The sequence below is a fragment of the Rhinopithecus bieti genome, unplaced genomic scaffold (assembly GCF_001698545.2).
Source record: "Rhinopithecus bieti isolate Rb0 unplaced genomic scaffold, ASM169854v2 scaffold_18548, whole genome shotgun sequence".
NCBI lineage: Eukaryota > Metazoa > Chordata > Mammalia > Primates > Cercopithecidae > Rhinopithecus > Rhinopithecus bieti.
The window spans coordinates 3,212,810-3,230,481 of NW_016809526.1; positions in this window are offsets into that span (position 1 = coordinate 3,212,810).

The following is a 17,672-nucleotide window of genomic DNA, read 5'->3' on the forward strand; positions in this document are numbered from 1 at the left end:
GCCACTTCCACTTCCACCCCTTGATTTCTGGACCCATGAATCCTGGCTATGGGAGAAATAGTACCATATATTGAACACTGATTCAGAGCATACACAGCCTTCTGGAGAACGTTGCCCCAGCCCTGCCAAGTATTGTCACCTATTTGGCACTGTAATTGTGACTTCAAAAGGCCATTCCACCGTTCTATCAATCTAGCTGCTTCAGGATGACGAGGATCATGGTAAGACCAGTGAATTCGATGAGCATGAGCCCACTGCCACACTTCTTTAGCCATAATGTGAGTGCCTTGGTCAGAGGCAATGCTGTGTGGAATACCATGATGGTGGATAAGGCATTCTGTGAGTTCATGGATGGTAGTCTTGGCAGAAGCATTGCGTGCAGGATAGGCAAACCCATATCTGGAGTAAGTGTCTATTCCAGTGAGGACAAACCACTGCCCTTGGATGCCATATTGAGGGCTCAGTGTTGGTCTGTTGCTGGCAAATTGGGCACTCAGCAATGGCCATAGCCAGGTCAGCCTTGGTGAGTGGAAGTCCATGTTGCTGAGCTCATATGTAACCTCCATCTCTGCCACCACTGCCACTTTGTTCCTGGGCCCATTGGGTGATGACAGGGGTGGCTGGGGAAAGAGGCTGAGTGGTGTCCACAGAACGGGTCATCCTATCTACTTATTAAAATCCTCCTCTGCTGAGGTGACCTGTTGGTGAGCACTCACATGGGATACAAATATCTTCACTGTTCTTGACCACTCAGAGAGGTCCATCCACATACCTGTTCCCCAAATTTCTTTGTCATCAATTTTCCAATCATGCTTCTTCCAAATCCCTGACCATTCAGCCAAATCATTGGCTACAGCCAATGAATCAGTATATAGTCACACATCTGACCATTTCTCCTTCCATGCAAAGTGTACAGCCAGGTGCACTGCTTGAAGTTCTGCCCACTGGGAAGATTTCCCTTCACCACTATCCTTCAGGGATGTCCTAGAAAGGGGCTGTAGTGCTGCAGTTGTCCACTTTTGGGTGGTGCCTTCATATCGTGCAGAACCATCTGTGAGCCAGGCCCTAGTCTTCTCTTCCTCTTTCAACTTATCACAGGAAACTCCCCATGAGGCCATTAGTACAGGCTAGGGGAGAAAAGGCAGGGTGGCAGGAGTAGAGACCATGGGCATTTGAGCCATTCCTCATGTAACTTACTTGTGCCTTTAGGACCTGCTCGAGCCTGATCATGTATATACCACTTCCATTTGATGATGGAATGCTGCTGTGCATGACCCACTGTATCAGAGAGTACCCAGTTCATAACAGGCAGTTCAGTCATATGGTGACTTGATGACTTATAGTCAAACGTTCAGTTTCCACCAAAGCCCAGTAACAGGCCAAGAATCGTCTCTCAAAAGGAGAGTAGTTATCTGTAGAAGATGGCAGGGCCTTGCTCCAAAATCCTAGAGGCCTCCACTGTGATTCACCTATGGGGCCCTGCCAAAGGCTCCAAAGGACATCCCTATCTGCCACTGACATCTCAAGCACCATTGGATCTGCTGGGTCATATGGCCCAAGTGGCAGAGCAGCTTGCACAGCGGCCTGTATGTGTTGCAGAGCCTTTTCCTGTTCTGGACCCCACTCAATACTGGCAGCCTTTCAGGCCACTTGATAAATAGGCTGCAGTAACACAGCCAAGTTATGAATGTGTTGCCTCCAAAATCCAAATAAGCTCACTAAACGTTGGGCCTCTTTCTTGGTTGTAGGAGGGGCCAAATGCAGCAACATATTCTTCACCTTAGGAGTATCTCAACAGGCCCCACACCACTGGACCCCCAGAAATTTTACTGAGGTAGACGTTCCCTGAATTTTAGTTGGATTTATTTCCCAACCTCTGGCACGCAAATGTCTCACCAATAAGTCTGGTATGTTTGTTACTTCATCCCTTCATATCTGTGCCGTGCTTGCAGGTAGAGGAATCATCCTGCTAGTTTCAATCCATGGTAGGCTTCCAGAATCTAAGAGGCTGTCCAAGGCCCTGTCTACCATTCTGTTTCTTGGATCTTACCCTAGAGCTCTCAGGAAGTGCAGATCCTCTGTTCTGGCATTCTCAAATCCAATAGTGTTTACCACTTCCCTCAGCCCTGGTGAAAGAATACTGGGTCCTGTTTCAATTATTTCTGCATAACAAATTACTGCAAAATTTAGAGCCTTAAAACAACCATTTGATTATGCTCATGAAATCTATGGGTCAGAAATTTGCAAAGAGCACGTGGGGACACCTTTCCTCTCTCTGCTGTGGTATATGAAGCCTCAACCTGATGGCTGGAAGCAGGAATCATCTAGAAGCTTCTACACTCACACATGTGGTTGTTGATGGCAGTTGTTCAGCACGGACCTCAGCTGGGGCCTGAACACCTCCACAAGGCCCCGCCACGCAACCTGAGCTTCCTCACAGCATGGCTGCCCTGGACTCACAGGTGAGAGTCTCAGCAAACCAGAGCTGCATGGCCCTTAAGAGCTACTGCTGCCAGAGTCTCCAGATTGCTCAGGACCACAGAAGGGGAAACCAGCCCCACCTCTCTTTGAAAGGTGTCACACTCACATTGCAAGAAGAGTGTGTGAGATGGGAGAGGTTGTTGTGACTCTCTTTAGACAATGTAACCTGGTATAGCCCCTCTCTCCAGGGACCTCTAAAGCCCATTTTCTATTTATTTATTTATTTTCTAGAGGCAGGGTCTCGCTCCATCACCCACGCTGGAGTACAGTAATGCAATCATAGCTCACTGCAGTCTTGAGCTCCTGGGCTCAAACAATCCTCCCACCTTAGCCTCCCAAGTAGTTGGAACTACAGGCATGCACCACCATACTTTGTTAATTTTTTTTTTTTTTTTTTTTTTGTAAGACAAGATCTCGTTATGTTACCTAGACTGGTCTTGAACTCCTGGGCTCAAGTGATCCTCCACCTTGGCCTCCGATACTGGGATTACAGGCATGAGCCACTGTGCCTGGACCCAAAAGCTATTCTTACTTCACCGTCCTCTCTTCCCATTCTTCTCCTAGTGGAGAGAGAGTGTGGCAGGTATGCAAAAGAGAATTCCTCCTTTAAAAAAAGAGTAAATCCTCCAACATTTTGGAAATGCCAATGGTCCTCTCCTTTCTCCAGTATCACTGGTTTATAGAAACCAGCATAGAAATGCTTCTTTCATTCCCTTTCCAATGGCATGGTTCCTAAATGGCCTGGCCATCATGGGAGAGAGGGAGTGAAAACAAACTGAAGAGGGAAAAGGTTACTATTCCCAAATATTTCCCTACCACAAGGAAAATAATAACTATCTTATAAATGCATTGTGAGAATTAACGTGAGAATGTATGCAAAGCCCTGGCGATTGAGTGAGGGTTCACATCTGCCCTTACTCTGTGGAAACAACTCCATGTAGGTGTGGGCTCAGCAGTGGAGGAGCTGGTGCTGAGCTGGGTTAACTTGACGACAGTAAATTAATATGAACTTGGACTTGATGGTGGAGTTGACTTACATAACTCTTTTAGGAGCATTTGGAGAGAGAAATGCTGTTTCCTAAGACCCTTTATGGTTCTAAAGTACCTTTGCCATTCTGAAAGCCCATTGTACTTAGATGCTTCCCAGTGCCCTGAGACACACTCTGGCAGCTCCTCATTTCAGACTAGATCGTCTTTCTGAGCTGATGGGAAAGCCCATCTCGGGGGGCATTCAGGGCTAGTGCAGCATGGTGCTTTTTCAAAATCAATGTCTGGATCTCCAAAGAGGACAGTCTTCAAAGCTTTCCAGCCTGGGAAGTGGCTGCTAACACCACACCTGAGGATACTAAATGTACTAAATGTGGGAGTATAAGCAACCTTGGTTCGCAAGAAATCACTTTTCTCCTCCTCGGTGGGGGGCCAACTTGCAAGGCTCTTGGCCATGAGTTGTTTGCTCAGGGCTCTTGCCTTGAAAGGTTTTGTGGATAATTTGTTGCTTGCAATGCCAAAGAATTCGTTAGTATCTCCTGTGCCCTTCCTTCAGAAAGTAGGAGTAAAGTCAAACTCATAATGAAAACAATTTTTCAAAATATGGGTAGAGAAATTGCTTTGTCATTTACAGCAAAAGAAAAGTTTGCCTACATTCTTTCTTAAGGTGAATTTTTTGCCCTCTCAGAGCAAGGAAGACACACATAATGGGCTCAGACCGAACTGTTTGTTGTTACTGATGTTGGAAACAGAAAATGACACCTTTGCTTCTTTGTGATTTAGAATGTAATGTAGCAACTCTCAATTTTTTGGTGATCACAGCATTCTTTTTAATACCAACATGTTTGGTGAAGCACTGAAAGATGAAAACAATGCAACACCAATCAACAAGCTTTGCAACACAAACCTTACCACAAAATATAATAGCACAGTGATTGTCCCAATGGCCCCTTCAGCACAATTGACTGTTGGAACAGAATGGTTGCTGCCTGGGCTACCTCTCCTATACTCTGGGGCCCAGTCGTCCTATGGCCCAGCATGCAGAGTCCTTCTTTGGAGGGAACTTGACTGTGCTCCACTTCTTCCCTCTTACCCACAGCCACGGCACCCACTCCACAGCAAGCTGCTCAGCCAGCCCAGGTCACCTTCTGTCTGAAGAGATGGCCCTGCTGTGGGAATACTCAGCTGCAGTTAAATGAGTTCTACGTACCAGTGAAGAACTGATAGCACATCCATGAAAGAATTCCCTGTGCACCAGCTGAGAACCTCTAGATGAGGAGTCCACATATAGACTTTAATTGTAAGTGTGTTTCTTCCTAATCAGCGAAGCCCTGCTGATCTAGGTGCCCTCCTGGGTGCTCCTGGGATGCCCTGTACTTACCACACACTATGACAGTGATGTCTAATTTTATATGTCAACTTGACTGGACCACAGGGTGCCCAGATATTTTGTCAAGCATTACTCTGGGTGTGTCTGGATGAGGTTAACATTTGAATCAGGGGACTCAAATTGCCTCCCTAATGTGGATTGCCTCCCTAATGTGGGTGGGCTTCACTCAATCAGTTGAAGGCTTGGATAGAACAAAAAGGCTGACCCTCCTGTGAGTAAGAGAGAATTCTTCCTAACACCCTTCAAATAGAATGTAGACTTTTTTTTCTGCCTTCAATCTTGAACTGAAACCTTGACTCTTCCTGGGTCACCAGCTTGCTGGCCTTTGGATGAAAATGACACCATTGACTCTCCTGGGTCACCTTCTAAGTTGGACTGGAGCTAAACCAAGGATTTCTTGGGTTTCCAGCTTGCTGGCTCACCCTGCAGATCTTAGGTTAGCCTGCCTTCATCATTATGTGATTATTCCTTATAATGAATTATGTTTATATAAATAACAGTCCTTCCTCAGCATCCATGGGGGATTGGTTCAAGGACCTCCTTCAGATACCAAAATCTGTGGATATTCAGGTCACTTACATAAAATGGCATAATATTTGCATGTAACCTATGCACATCTTCCTGTATACTTCATTTTTATTTTTTATAGGTTATTTTATTTTTAATTTTTTATTTTTTCACTTCAATAGGTTTTTGGGGAACAGGTGGTATCTGGTTACATGAATAAGTTCTGTAGTGGTGATTTCTGAGATTTTGGTGTACCCATCACCTGAGTAATGTATGCTGCACCCAATGTGTAGTTTTTTATCCCTCACCATCCCCTATCCTTCCCCCCAAGTCCCCAAAGTCCAATGTATCATTCTTATGCCTTTGCATCCTCATAGCTTAGCTGCCACATATGAGTGAGAACATAGAATGTTTGGTTTTCCATTCCTGAGTTACTTCACTTAGACTATAGTCTCCAATTCCATCCAAGTTGCTGTGAATGCCATTATTTTATTTATTTATTTATTTATTTATTTATTTATTTATTTATTGAGATAGAGTCTTGCTCTGTTGCCCAGGCTGGAGTGCAGTGGTCAGATCTCAGCTCACTGCAAGCTCCGCCTCCCAGGTTTATGCCATTCTCCTGCCTCAGCCTCCCGAGTAGCTGGGACTACAGGTGCCTGCCACCTCGTCTGGCTAGTTTTTTGTATTTTTTAGTAGAGACAGGGTTTCACCATGTTAGCCAGGAGGGTCTTGATCTCCTGACCTCGTGATTCGCCCGTCTCGGCCTCCCAAAGTGCTGGGATTACAGGCTTGAGCCACCACGTCCGGCCGCCACTTGTTGATTGATCGATATTTGGACTGGTTCCATATTTTTGCAATTGCAAATTGTGCTGCTATAAACATCCATGTACAAGTATATTTTTCATATTACATAATGGCTTCTTTTCCTCTGAGTAAATACCTAGTAGTGGGATTGCTGGATCAAATGGTAGACCTTTTAGTTCTTTAATGAATCTCCACACTGTTTTCCATAGTGGTTGTACTAGTTTACATTCTCACCAATAGCATGTAAGTGTTCCCTTTTCACTGCATCCACGCCACCATCTATTATTTTTTTATTTTTAAAGTATGGCCATTCTTGCAGGAGTGACGTGGTATCACATGGTGAGTTTTTGTTTGTTTGTTTGTTTGTTTGTTTGTTTTTGCTTTTGTTTTTGAGACAAAGTTTGGCTCTTATTGCCCAGGCTGGAGTGCAATGGTGTGATCTCAGCTCACTGCAACCTCTGCCTCCCGGGTTCAAAAGATTCTCCTGCCTCAGCCTCCTGAGTAGCTGGGATTACAGGCGCCTGCCACCATGCCCAGCTAATTTTTGTATTTTTAGTAGAGATGGGATTTCACCATGTTGGCCAGGCTGATCTCAAACTCCTGACCTCAGGTGATCCACTGCCTCAGCCTCCCAAAGTGTTGGGATTACAGGCATGAGCTACTGTGCCCAGTGCATTATGGTTTTGATTTGCACACAGAACAATGGTAAGTAGTTTGATGCTTTTGGCAGTATGGTCATTTTCACAGTATTGTAGATTGCTTTTGGCAGTATGGTCATTTTCACAATATTGATTCTGCCCATACAAATGGCCAACGAGCTTATGGAAAAATGCTCAGCACCACTAATTATCAGGGAAATGCATCGTGGTTTTGATTTGCATTTCCCTGATAATTCATTATGTTGAGCATTTTTCCGTAAGCTTGTTGGCCAGTTGTATGGGTAGAATCAATATTGTGAAAATGACCATACTGCCAAAAGCAATCTACAAATTTAATGCAATTCCCATCAAACTATTACCATCATTTTTCACAGAACTAGATAAAGCAATCCTAAAATTCATATGGAATCAAAGAAAGAGCCTGCATAGCCCAAGACTAAGTAAAAAGAACAAATCTGGAGGCATCATATTACCTGACTTCGAACTATACTATAAGGCCATAATCACCAAAACAGCATGGTACTGGTATAAAAATAGGCACATAGACCAATGGAAAAGAATAGAGAACCCACAAATAAAGCCAAATACCTAAGGCCAACTGATCTTTGACAAAGCTAACAAAAACATAAAGTGGGAAAGGACACCCTATTCAACAAATTGTGCTGGGATAATCAGCAAGCCACATGTAGAAGAATGAAACTGGATTCTCATCTCTCACCTTATGCAAAAATCTAAGACCTGAAACCATAAAGATTCTGGAAGATAACATTGGAAAAGCCCTTCTAGACACTGGCTTAGGCAAAGACTTCATGACCAAGAACCCAAAAGCAAATGTAACAAAAACAAAGATAAACACATGGGAATTAATTAAGCTAAAAATCTTCTGTACAGCAAAAGAAATAATCAGCAGAGTTAGCAGATAATCCACAGAGTGGGAGAAAATCTTCACAATCTATACATCCAATGGAGGATTAACATCCAGAGTATACAAATAAATCAACAAGAAAAAAACAATCCCATCAAAAAGTGGGCTAAGGACATGAATAGACAATTCTCTTCCTGTATACCTTAAGTCATCTCTATATTACTTACAATACTTAAAACAATGTAAATGCTATATAAACAGTTGTTATAGTGCACTGTTTAGGGAAAAATGATAGGGGGAAAATATGCTCATGTTCAGTACACACATGATTATTTTTCTGAATATTTTCAATCCATGGTTGGTCTAACTCATGGATGTGGACCCCATGGATAAAGAGGGCTGATTGTGTGTGTGTGTGTGTGTGTGTGTGTGTATGTGTGTGTGTGCTCACGCAGATACTCCTCCACTTATGCTAGGGTTATGTTCTGATAAACCCATCATAAGTTGAAATATTAACTCAAAAACATCATAAGTCAAAATGTATTTAATACATCCAACCTACCAAACATCATAGCTTAGCCTAGCCTACCTTAAACGTGCTCAAAACACTGCCATTAGCCTAGCACTGGGCAAAACCATCTGGCAATGCAGTACACTGTGGAGTATCCATTGCTTACCCTCATGATAGTGTGGCTGACTGGGAGTTACAGCTCACTGCCGCTGCCCAGAATTGCAAGAGACTATTGGACTACCTATCACTAGCCCAGGAAAAAAAATCAAAATGTAAACTTCAAAGTGCATTTCTACTTTCACATCATTGTAAAGTCAAAAGTTGTAAGTGGAACTACCACAAGTTGGGAATTGTGAGTGTGTGTGTGAATGTGTGTGTATATATATATATATTTCTGTTTCTCTGGAGAACCCTAATACAATAATGTTTACCATTATGAAGCTTAAGTGCCCTTTCTTGCCTGTCTTTTTCACCAGGCTGTAAACTCTTTGAGAAAATGAGCTGTCTTGCTTGCCAATGTGTTTTCAATCTCTAACAAAGAACCTAGTAATAGTAGATATTCAGGTCTAATATGGTCGTACTTTGCCATGTATCAGGGCTGCCTTTTCTTTTTGGTAGCTGGCAGACACATGTAGGGAGACCCAGTCCCTGCCTCACTCTCCAGACTCTGTAGGCTTACACCCGGCCTAGCACAAAGAACACACACACACACACACACACACACACACACACACAAAGTCTATTGAATGAATTAGCTGAAAACATACTTAGCCAAGGTGTAAATGGATGCATTCATAATAGTTAAGCAGCCATCTTCTCATAGTCTTGGGGGGCATCCGTTGGAGGAGAATGGGGACCTCTTGAGATTGGAAGAGTGACAATAGAAGGCTAGTAGTTGTGTGGTGGGGGATGGGAAGGGTCAGAGCTCAGAAGATGGGTTTGTGGGACCAGCAAGTCAAAGCACTAGGGAGAGAGGAAATCCAGACAGAAAGCTTTGGGCTCTGAAAGCACTGGGAGTGTTCATCTCTGGAAATGTGGAGATTTGTGGCTCACTCCGAAGGCTGAAGGTGGTGAGAGGCCAAGGAAGGCTACTGATGTCAAGAAAGGTTTTGACCACAAAACTAACAAGCAAGATGGCTGAGGGGCACTTTTCAGAGAGGCCCCGTGACTCTCATACATGACCCTGGGTGTCAGTAAACTCCTGGTGATGAGCAGTACCTGTGTATTGCAATGCACCTCACTCCTGGGACATATCTCCAAGGAAAGCAGGGCCTAGAATGGTTCTTTCAACTATGCAAGGAGGCCCAACCCCTTTGCTGGACTGGAAAATATTTGCTAAAAGAAGGGCACAAAGCTGCTAAGACTGGGATTTCAAACAATCTTAGGGGCTCAGAAGGGCAGCCTAAACTGGAGGCACCCTGACTTTGGGAGGAGGATATGGTTGGGTGGCCTGACTCACCTGCATGTAGCAAAGTGGAGAATTCTTATTTACCATAATTGCAGGGCGGCAGGTTCTCACGAGGACAATGATTAGAGAAAGAAAGGTGCGTGCAGTGGGAAGATCACATGTTGCGGGCATGGAGTGCATGACCAGTGAGGCCTGGTGGGGAAGAAGCCAGGGAGAGCATCCTGGCGAGAGGAGTCCCATAGTGGCAGGTAGTAAAGAGAGAGGGAGATGTGAGATGAAAGTGAGAGAGCTGTCTGAAAAGGATGGTCAAGAACCGGGTCTGAAATGGGATTTGACTAGTTTTTTAGTATGGATGTGTATTTGTTTACATAAATATATTTATTTGACTATATTAATTTAACTAACTGAGTTGACATGTATTAAACGGATAGTCACAGATCCAGGGCCATGTACAGCCCCGATTCTACTCCATATCGGGGCCTTGAGGACTATATCTGGCAGACGGGACTGCTCTGGCCCCCATAACAATGAACAGCCGTAAGACAGTGCCAGCCACCATTTCCCTGCTCCTTCTAGTGAAGAGCTGGGCCTGAAATTGAGTTTTGAGGTTTGCAGCTCAGCATGCCTGAGCTCTATTTGGAGGGAGGGGTCTGGATGGCTGGAGTTTTTAATGTGACACCGTAGAGACTGGTTCTAGAGGTGGCCCAATTGTATTTGGATTACACACGCACATCTCCAAAGGCTGGCACAGTGATAAGGCTGGTTATGCCATTGAAGCCAAGGAGTGACATAGAACTAAAGGCAAATGCCTGAGATTAGAAGCCTGACAGTCTGTTGCTGTTCTCACTGTGCCAATGGGGCAGCACTATCCCTGCCTCTCCATAACCCGGCTGTACAGTGGATGCTACTAGCCCTGCCCATGGTGTCCTGAATCTTTGACCAGAGCCTCCAGACCCTGTGCCCCTGATGCAGGAGCTTCCAGACCACAGGAGATCATCACCCTGGTGGCTGGACTCAGCAGCCCAGAGCAAAGTGACCCTGGGACTTTTCCTCAGCTGAAAGCATGCAGATAGGATGCTTCTTCTAGTCTTTAGCTCTAAACCAGAGCAGAGCTAGGTGCTGAGATATGGAAGACTGTCTAATTTTTGTAGATTTCTCAGACTTTCAGCAAAGTACACTCCAGCTGGAGAATCTCAAATGGCCTTTAGTTTTAGGAATACTAGCATATAAAATGCGTGCTATTATGGGCCAGGAATAATTCTAAACTCACATAAAGTGTCTCATTTAATCTTCATAAAATCCAAATGGGATTCAAAGTATTCTAAAAGTCATATCCCAGGCCATTTAATAGAAACAGAAAATGAGGCCGACAGAGGTTGAACATTGCTTGAAGTCCCTTGTTCACCAAGTGCTGGACCAGGGACTTGAACCCAGGTTCTCTCTCAATCCCTGTGCTTTAATCAATTATTAGACAGGGGTCTGGGTTGACACGGACAGTTGGGGATGCAAAATGTCATCATGGCCCCACTGCTAGGAGGAGGACTCACAGGGGCCAGGTAATAAATGGAATCCAGGCCACAGTCCAGTATACCATGGGCCCCTTGGGCCTGTGTGGTCATTTTCCCCAGACTTGAGTATATAGTTGGAACTGATACACTGCAGTTAAGAGTAACGTCCACATTAGACCCTTGGACTGCAGTGCAACACCTCTCAGAGTGGGGAAGGTGAACTGGAAACTTTTGAAACTGCTCCCCTTTCCTAGGGCCAGGATTGTGAATAAAAAATTTATATCCCAGGGCAGAAGGAGATTAGTGCCACTTTTAAAGAGAAAAGTAGATTTCATAGAGCCCTAGATTGGTCCTAAACCCCAGGGTGCATGAAGTCCCCCAGAGATAGAAATGCCCCCATATAGGGCACTTCTACTCGCAGCCAGTTCTGATCCAGGAGTAGATCCAAAAGAGTCCCTCACCATGGCTGCCAACCTCCAGCAAGTTGATTTTGTTAAAATAATTTTAAAACTTACCCTAGTAAGGATGTAAAATAGGAGTCCTTTATACATGTAATAATTTGAGTTTCCTGAATAGACATTCACATTTTTTAAATGCAGAAGACTCTCAGAAGATTTATAGAAACATCTGATTTAATTCTATCCTCAAAGATTTCATGAGGAAAAGATAAAATGGATTTTTACCCAAGTTTAATTGACCTGAAACAATGATTCAAAAGGTCATATACTTCCATTTACTAAATGTTTTCTGTGAACAAGCTGACCTGTGAATTTCTCTCTCTGAAGATACAGACAAAATTAAATGTTTTATTGAACTGAATTAAAGATGACTTCATAATTAGGGAAGAGCGATTCATAAGGGTTCTTTTCTATCACACGTGATTTGCCAACATGTGGTATCTTTTCTCAAATTTCTTTTTCAGAGTCGTTGGATTTTATTAAGGCAGAACCAAATTTAACAAAATTGTCACCCACGTATCTTGCAAAAAACCAGGTCTCTGTAGCTAGTCTGGAAGTGGAGAGTTACACCGTAATTCATAATTCTCCACAATTAAGTAAATAGTAAAATTTAAAAGCATGTTAATATAATCTACAGAGGTGAGGGACAAGAAATTACTTTATGGGTACAATGCACACTATTAGGGTGATGGCCCCACTAAAGGTCCAGACTTCATCACTATGCAATATATCCATGTAACCAAACTCTAGGTGAACCCTCTGAATCCACAAACATAAGAAATATAATCTATAGATTATCTTTCTCTGCTATAAACTATAGATTATCTTTCTCTGCTATAAAACCTTCAAAATAAATAAATGAGATAAAATACATTGTCAAGAATTTTCAACATTGTTAATATAATTTTTATTATATTTCAATGACCAAGTCCAACAAAGTTAAGGTTCTGCACTAGTTGATTGTCTCGGATGTGATAAATAAAAGTGAATTCTATATTTACATAAATCTCTTCTCTCAGGAAAGACAAGGCATGTAGTCTGTATGCAGAACAGTCCTGGGTGGTAGTAGAAAGAGGTATGCCACAGGTTGGAAAGACAGAGATTAAGGAAGGTGCAGTTACAACTTCCTTGGACATCTTTTGAACCAGGAATGAGTTAACATCTTTCTAAATGGATTAGACACTCAAAGGCAAGAGGATGACTGAAATCTCCTTCTGGCCCTGAGTTTCCAGAGTCACAGTGCTGCTGGAGTCATCCTCAGGGCACTCACTCAATAGCATTTCTTGAGTGCCGCCTAAGTGGGCTCTGGGCTTGGGAGAGGATGTGTGTGAATTAGTCTCTGCTCTCAAGATGCTCAGTTTTCTTGGGAGACAGACACATAAACACCACTGTTACAGAAGTGTGTGATAAGTGCTGTAAGATCCGAAGTGCTGTGAGCACCCAGAGGAGAGTGTCTGACCGAGGCACTCTCTTTGAGATCCTCCATGGGTCCCAACTGTCTACAAGTTAGCAACCTGAGCCTGTAATCCCTTAGCATAGAGGTTCTCAAAATGTGGCTCGTAAACCCAGGGGAATTCCTGAGACCCATGCAGGCGGTCTGCCAGGTCAGAGCTATTTGTAGAATGATACTAAAATGTTATATGCCTTTTTCATTGTGTTGACATTTGCACTAATGGTGCAAAAGCAGTGAAGGCACGACTGCTGGAGTCAGCACCAATCAAGGCAGGGATGTGAGAGCGTAATGGTGGTATAGTGGGTCTCACTACCACACACTCTCAAGAAATGGTTGCTTCTCAAGTGAGAATGTCCTTGATGAAGCAGTAAAAATCAATTTTATTAAACCTCTACCCTTGAGTACAGTCTTCTTAAATATTCTATGTGATATGATGGGAAGTATGCCAAAAGCACTTCAGGCTGCACACCCACGTGTAATGCTTGCCTTAAGGAATACTGCAACCGTTTGAGTTGTGAGCTACTAGCCACTTGTTCATGGAAGACTATTTTTACTTGAAAGAACAATTGTGAGACAAACTATAGTTATTCAGACTTGGGTATTTGGCAGTCTTTTGCTTGAAAGTGAACAAAGTAAGCCTGCCTATCTTTACGAGGAAAACTCTCAATATTTGTTGCCAGTGATAAAATGTGAGCTTTTCAAACAAACATTAGAGTTTTGAAAAACTTGTATTCACCACTATGAGTTTGGCAGCTTCCCAATGCTTAAAAGCTTTTCTACAAGATATATTGGATGTAAATGAATGTGTCAACATTTGGAAGATCCACCAGTGACTCAGTGAACCATTATTTTGCAAATTATCTGTGCATGGTGTTACAAAGTCACGCATGGGTAGAAGAGCCAATCTAATTTCAAAATTAATCAATGGATTTTAATGTCTCACACTGAAAAGTTCATTGATAGTTTCAGATATCATAATGCAACTGACCTTTAAGAATCTATTGCTTGTTGAGTTTAGTGTATTAACAAAGAATATTCACAATTATCTAAAAATGCTATTTTTGTTTTTTAAAACACAGTCTCGCTCTGTCACCAGGCTGAAGTGCAGTGGCGTAATCTCAGCTCACTGCAACCTCCGCCTCCCAGGTTCAAGCAATTCTCCTGCCTCAGCCTACCAAGTAGCTGGGACTACAGGCCCACACCACCACGCCCAGCTAATTTTTGTATTTTTAGTAGGGACGGGGTTTCATCATGTTGGCCAGGATGGTCTTGATCTCCTGACCTTGTGATCTACCCACGTCAGTCTCACAAAGTGCTGGGATTACAGGTGTGAGCCACCGTGCCCAGCCAAAAGGCTCTTTAAATATTCTTTCCTCCTTTCTCCGACTTCTTATCTGTGTAAAGATGGATTTTCTTCATGTGCTTCAACCAAAACAACATATCGAAACAGACTGAATATAGAAGAAAATGCAAGAATACAGCTATCTTCCATTAAGCCAGATGTTAAAAAGATTTGAAAATGTAAAACAATGCCAATCTTTGTTAATCTTTTGTTTTGGAAAAGTTATTTTCATAAAAAATATGCTATTTTGTCAGCATGATGAGTTTATTATGGTTCTTTTAAAATTAATAAATATTTTAAAAGTTATTAGTTTCAATTTCTAAATGTGGTATATCGATAGATAGAACCCATGTAAACAAAAGCACTTCAGGGGTCTTCAACAATTTTTACGTTTGTAATGGAGTTCTGAGAGCTCCATTTGAGAAACACTGAGTTAGCATACCAAGCCCTTCACAATCACACCAGACCTATCTTTCTATCATTATTTCCTGACCTTTCCCTTCCCATCACCACCCTCCCCTTCCACTGCCATTCCCATGTCCAGAAATACCTGATGACTTTCAGGCCCCCTGTATTAGTCTGTTTTCACACTGCTGATAAAGACATACCTGAGACTGGGAAGAAAAAGAGATTTAACTGGACTTACAGTTAGACATGGCTGAGGAGGTCTCAGAATCATGGTGGTGGGTGAAAGGCACTTCTTACACGGCAGCAGCAAGAGGAAATAAGGAAGAAGCAAAAGCAGAAATCCCTGATAAACCCATCAGATTTCGTGAGACTTACTATCACCAGACTAGCATGGAAAAGATCGGCCACCATCATTCAATTACCTCCCCTTTGGTCCCTCCCACAACACACGGGAATTCTGGGAGATACAAGTCAAGTTGAGATTTGGGTGGGGACACAGCCAAACCATATCATTCTACCCCTGGCCCCTCCAAATCTCATGTCCTCACATTTCAAAACCAATCATGCCTTCCCAACAGTCCCCCAAAGTCTTAACTCATTTCAGCATTAACACAAAAGTCCAGAGTCTAAAGTCTCATCTGAGACAAGGTGAGTCCCTTCTGCCTATGAGCCTGTAAAATCAAAGCAAGCTAGTTACTTCCCAGATACAATGGGAGTATAGGTATTGGGTAAACACAGTTGTTCCAAATGGGAGAAATTGGCCAAAAGGAAGGAGTTACAGGGCCCATGTGAGTCTGAAATCCAGTGAGGCAGTCAAATTTTAAAGCTCCAGTATGATCTCCTTTGATGCCAAATCTCACATCCAGGTCATGCTGATTCAAGGGGTGGGTTCCCATGGTCTTGCCCTCCTGGCTACTTTCACAGGCTGGTGTTGAGTGTCTGTGGCTTTTCCAAGTGCACAGTGCAAGCTGTGGGTGGATCTTCCGTTCTGGGGTCTGAGGATGGTAGCCCTCTTTTCATAGCTCCATTAGGCACTGCCCCAGTAGAGACGCTGCGTGGAAGCTCCGACTCCACATTTCCCTTCTGCACTGCCCTAGCGGAGGTTGCCATGAGGGCCCTGCCCTGGCAGCAAACTTTTGCCTGGGCATCCAAGTGTTTCCATACATCTTCTGAAATCTAAACAGAGGTTCCCAAACCTCAATTCATGACTTTTGTGCACCCACAGGCTCACCACCACATGGAAGCTGCCAAGGTTTGGGGCTTCTACCCTCTGAAGCAACAGCCCAAGGTGTACACTGGCCCCTTTCAGCCATGGCTGGAGAGGCTGGGACACAGGGCACCAAGTCCCTAGGCTGCACTCAGCAAAGGGACCCTGGGCCCGGCCCATGAAACCAATTTTTCCTCCTGGGCCTCTGGGCCTGTGATAGGAGGGGCTCCCATGAAGGTCTCTGACATGCCCTAGAGACATTTTCTCCATGGTCTTGGGGATTAACATTAGCCTTCTTGCTACTTATGCAAATTTCTGCAGCTGGCTTTAATTTCTCACCAGAAAATCGGTTTTTCTTTTCTATCACATAGTCTGGCTGCAAATATTCCAAACGTTTATGCTCTGCTTCTCTTATAAAAGTAAATGCCTTTAATAGCATCCAAGTCACCTCTTAAATGCTTTGCTGCTTAGAAATTTCTTCTGCCAGACACCTTAAATCATCTCTCTGAAGTTCAAAGTTCCACAAATCTCTAGAGCAGGGGCAAAACGCCTCCGTTCTCTTTGCTAAAACATAACAAGAGTCACCTTTGCTCCAGTTCCCAACAAGTTCCTCATCTCCATCTGAGACCACTTCAGCCTGGATTTTATTGTCCCTATTGCTATCAGCATTTTGGGCAAAGTCATTAAACAAGTCTCTAGGAAGTTCCAAACTTTCCCACAATTTCCTGTCTTCTGAGCCCTCCAAACTGTTTCTATCTCTGCCTGTTACCCAGTTCCAAAGTTGCTTCCACATTTTTGGGTATCTTTTCAGCAATGCCCCACTCTACTGGTACCAATTTACTGTATTAGTCCATTTTCATGCCACTGATAAAGACATACCTGAGACTGGGAAGAAAAAGAGGTTTAATTGAACTTACACCTCCACATGGCTAGGGAGGCCTTGGAATCATGGCAGGAGACGAAAGTCACTTCTTACATGGCAGTGACAAGAAGAAATGAGGAAGAAGCAAAAGCGGAAACCTCTGATAAACCCATCAGATCTTGTGAGACTTATTCACCATCAGGAGAACAGCATGGGAAAGACTGGCCCCCATGATTCAATTACCTACCCCTGGGTCCCTCCCACAACTCATAGGAATTCTGGGAGATAAGATTCAAGTTGAGATTTGGGTGGGGACACAGCCAAACCATATCACCTCCAAATAGGCTACCCTCCTTATTTCCACTGTTCTTTTGAATGCCATCTCTACTACCCCTATGTGTCAAGTTTCTACTTGTTCTCTTAAAACCAAATTTAGTAAAATTTTCCTTCATTACCCTACAAAGTAAGTTACACCCTGGGAGCTTTGTGCAGAGCTGATGATCCTAGGAAGTCATTTTTGTATTAGACTAGACTAGACTGTGTATTAGTCTGTTCTCATGCTGCTAATGAAGACATACTGGAGACTGGGTAATTTATAAAGAAAAAGAGGTTTAATGGACTCACAGTTCCACATGGCTGGGGAGGCCTCACAATCATGGTGGAAGGCAAAGGAGGAGCAAAGTCACATCTTACATGGCAACAGGCAAGACCTGTTCCCCCCCCCCCCCCCAGGGGGGGAACTCCCCTTTATAAAACCATCAGATCTTGTGAGACTTATTCACTATTATGAGAACAGCACGGGAAAGACCTGCCCTCATG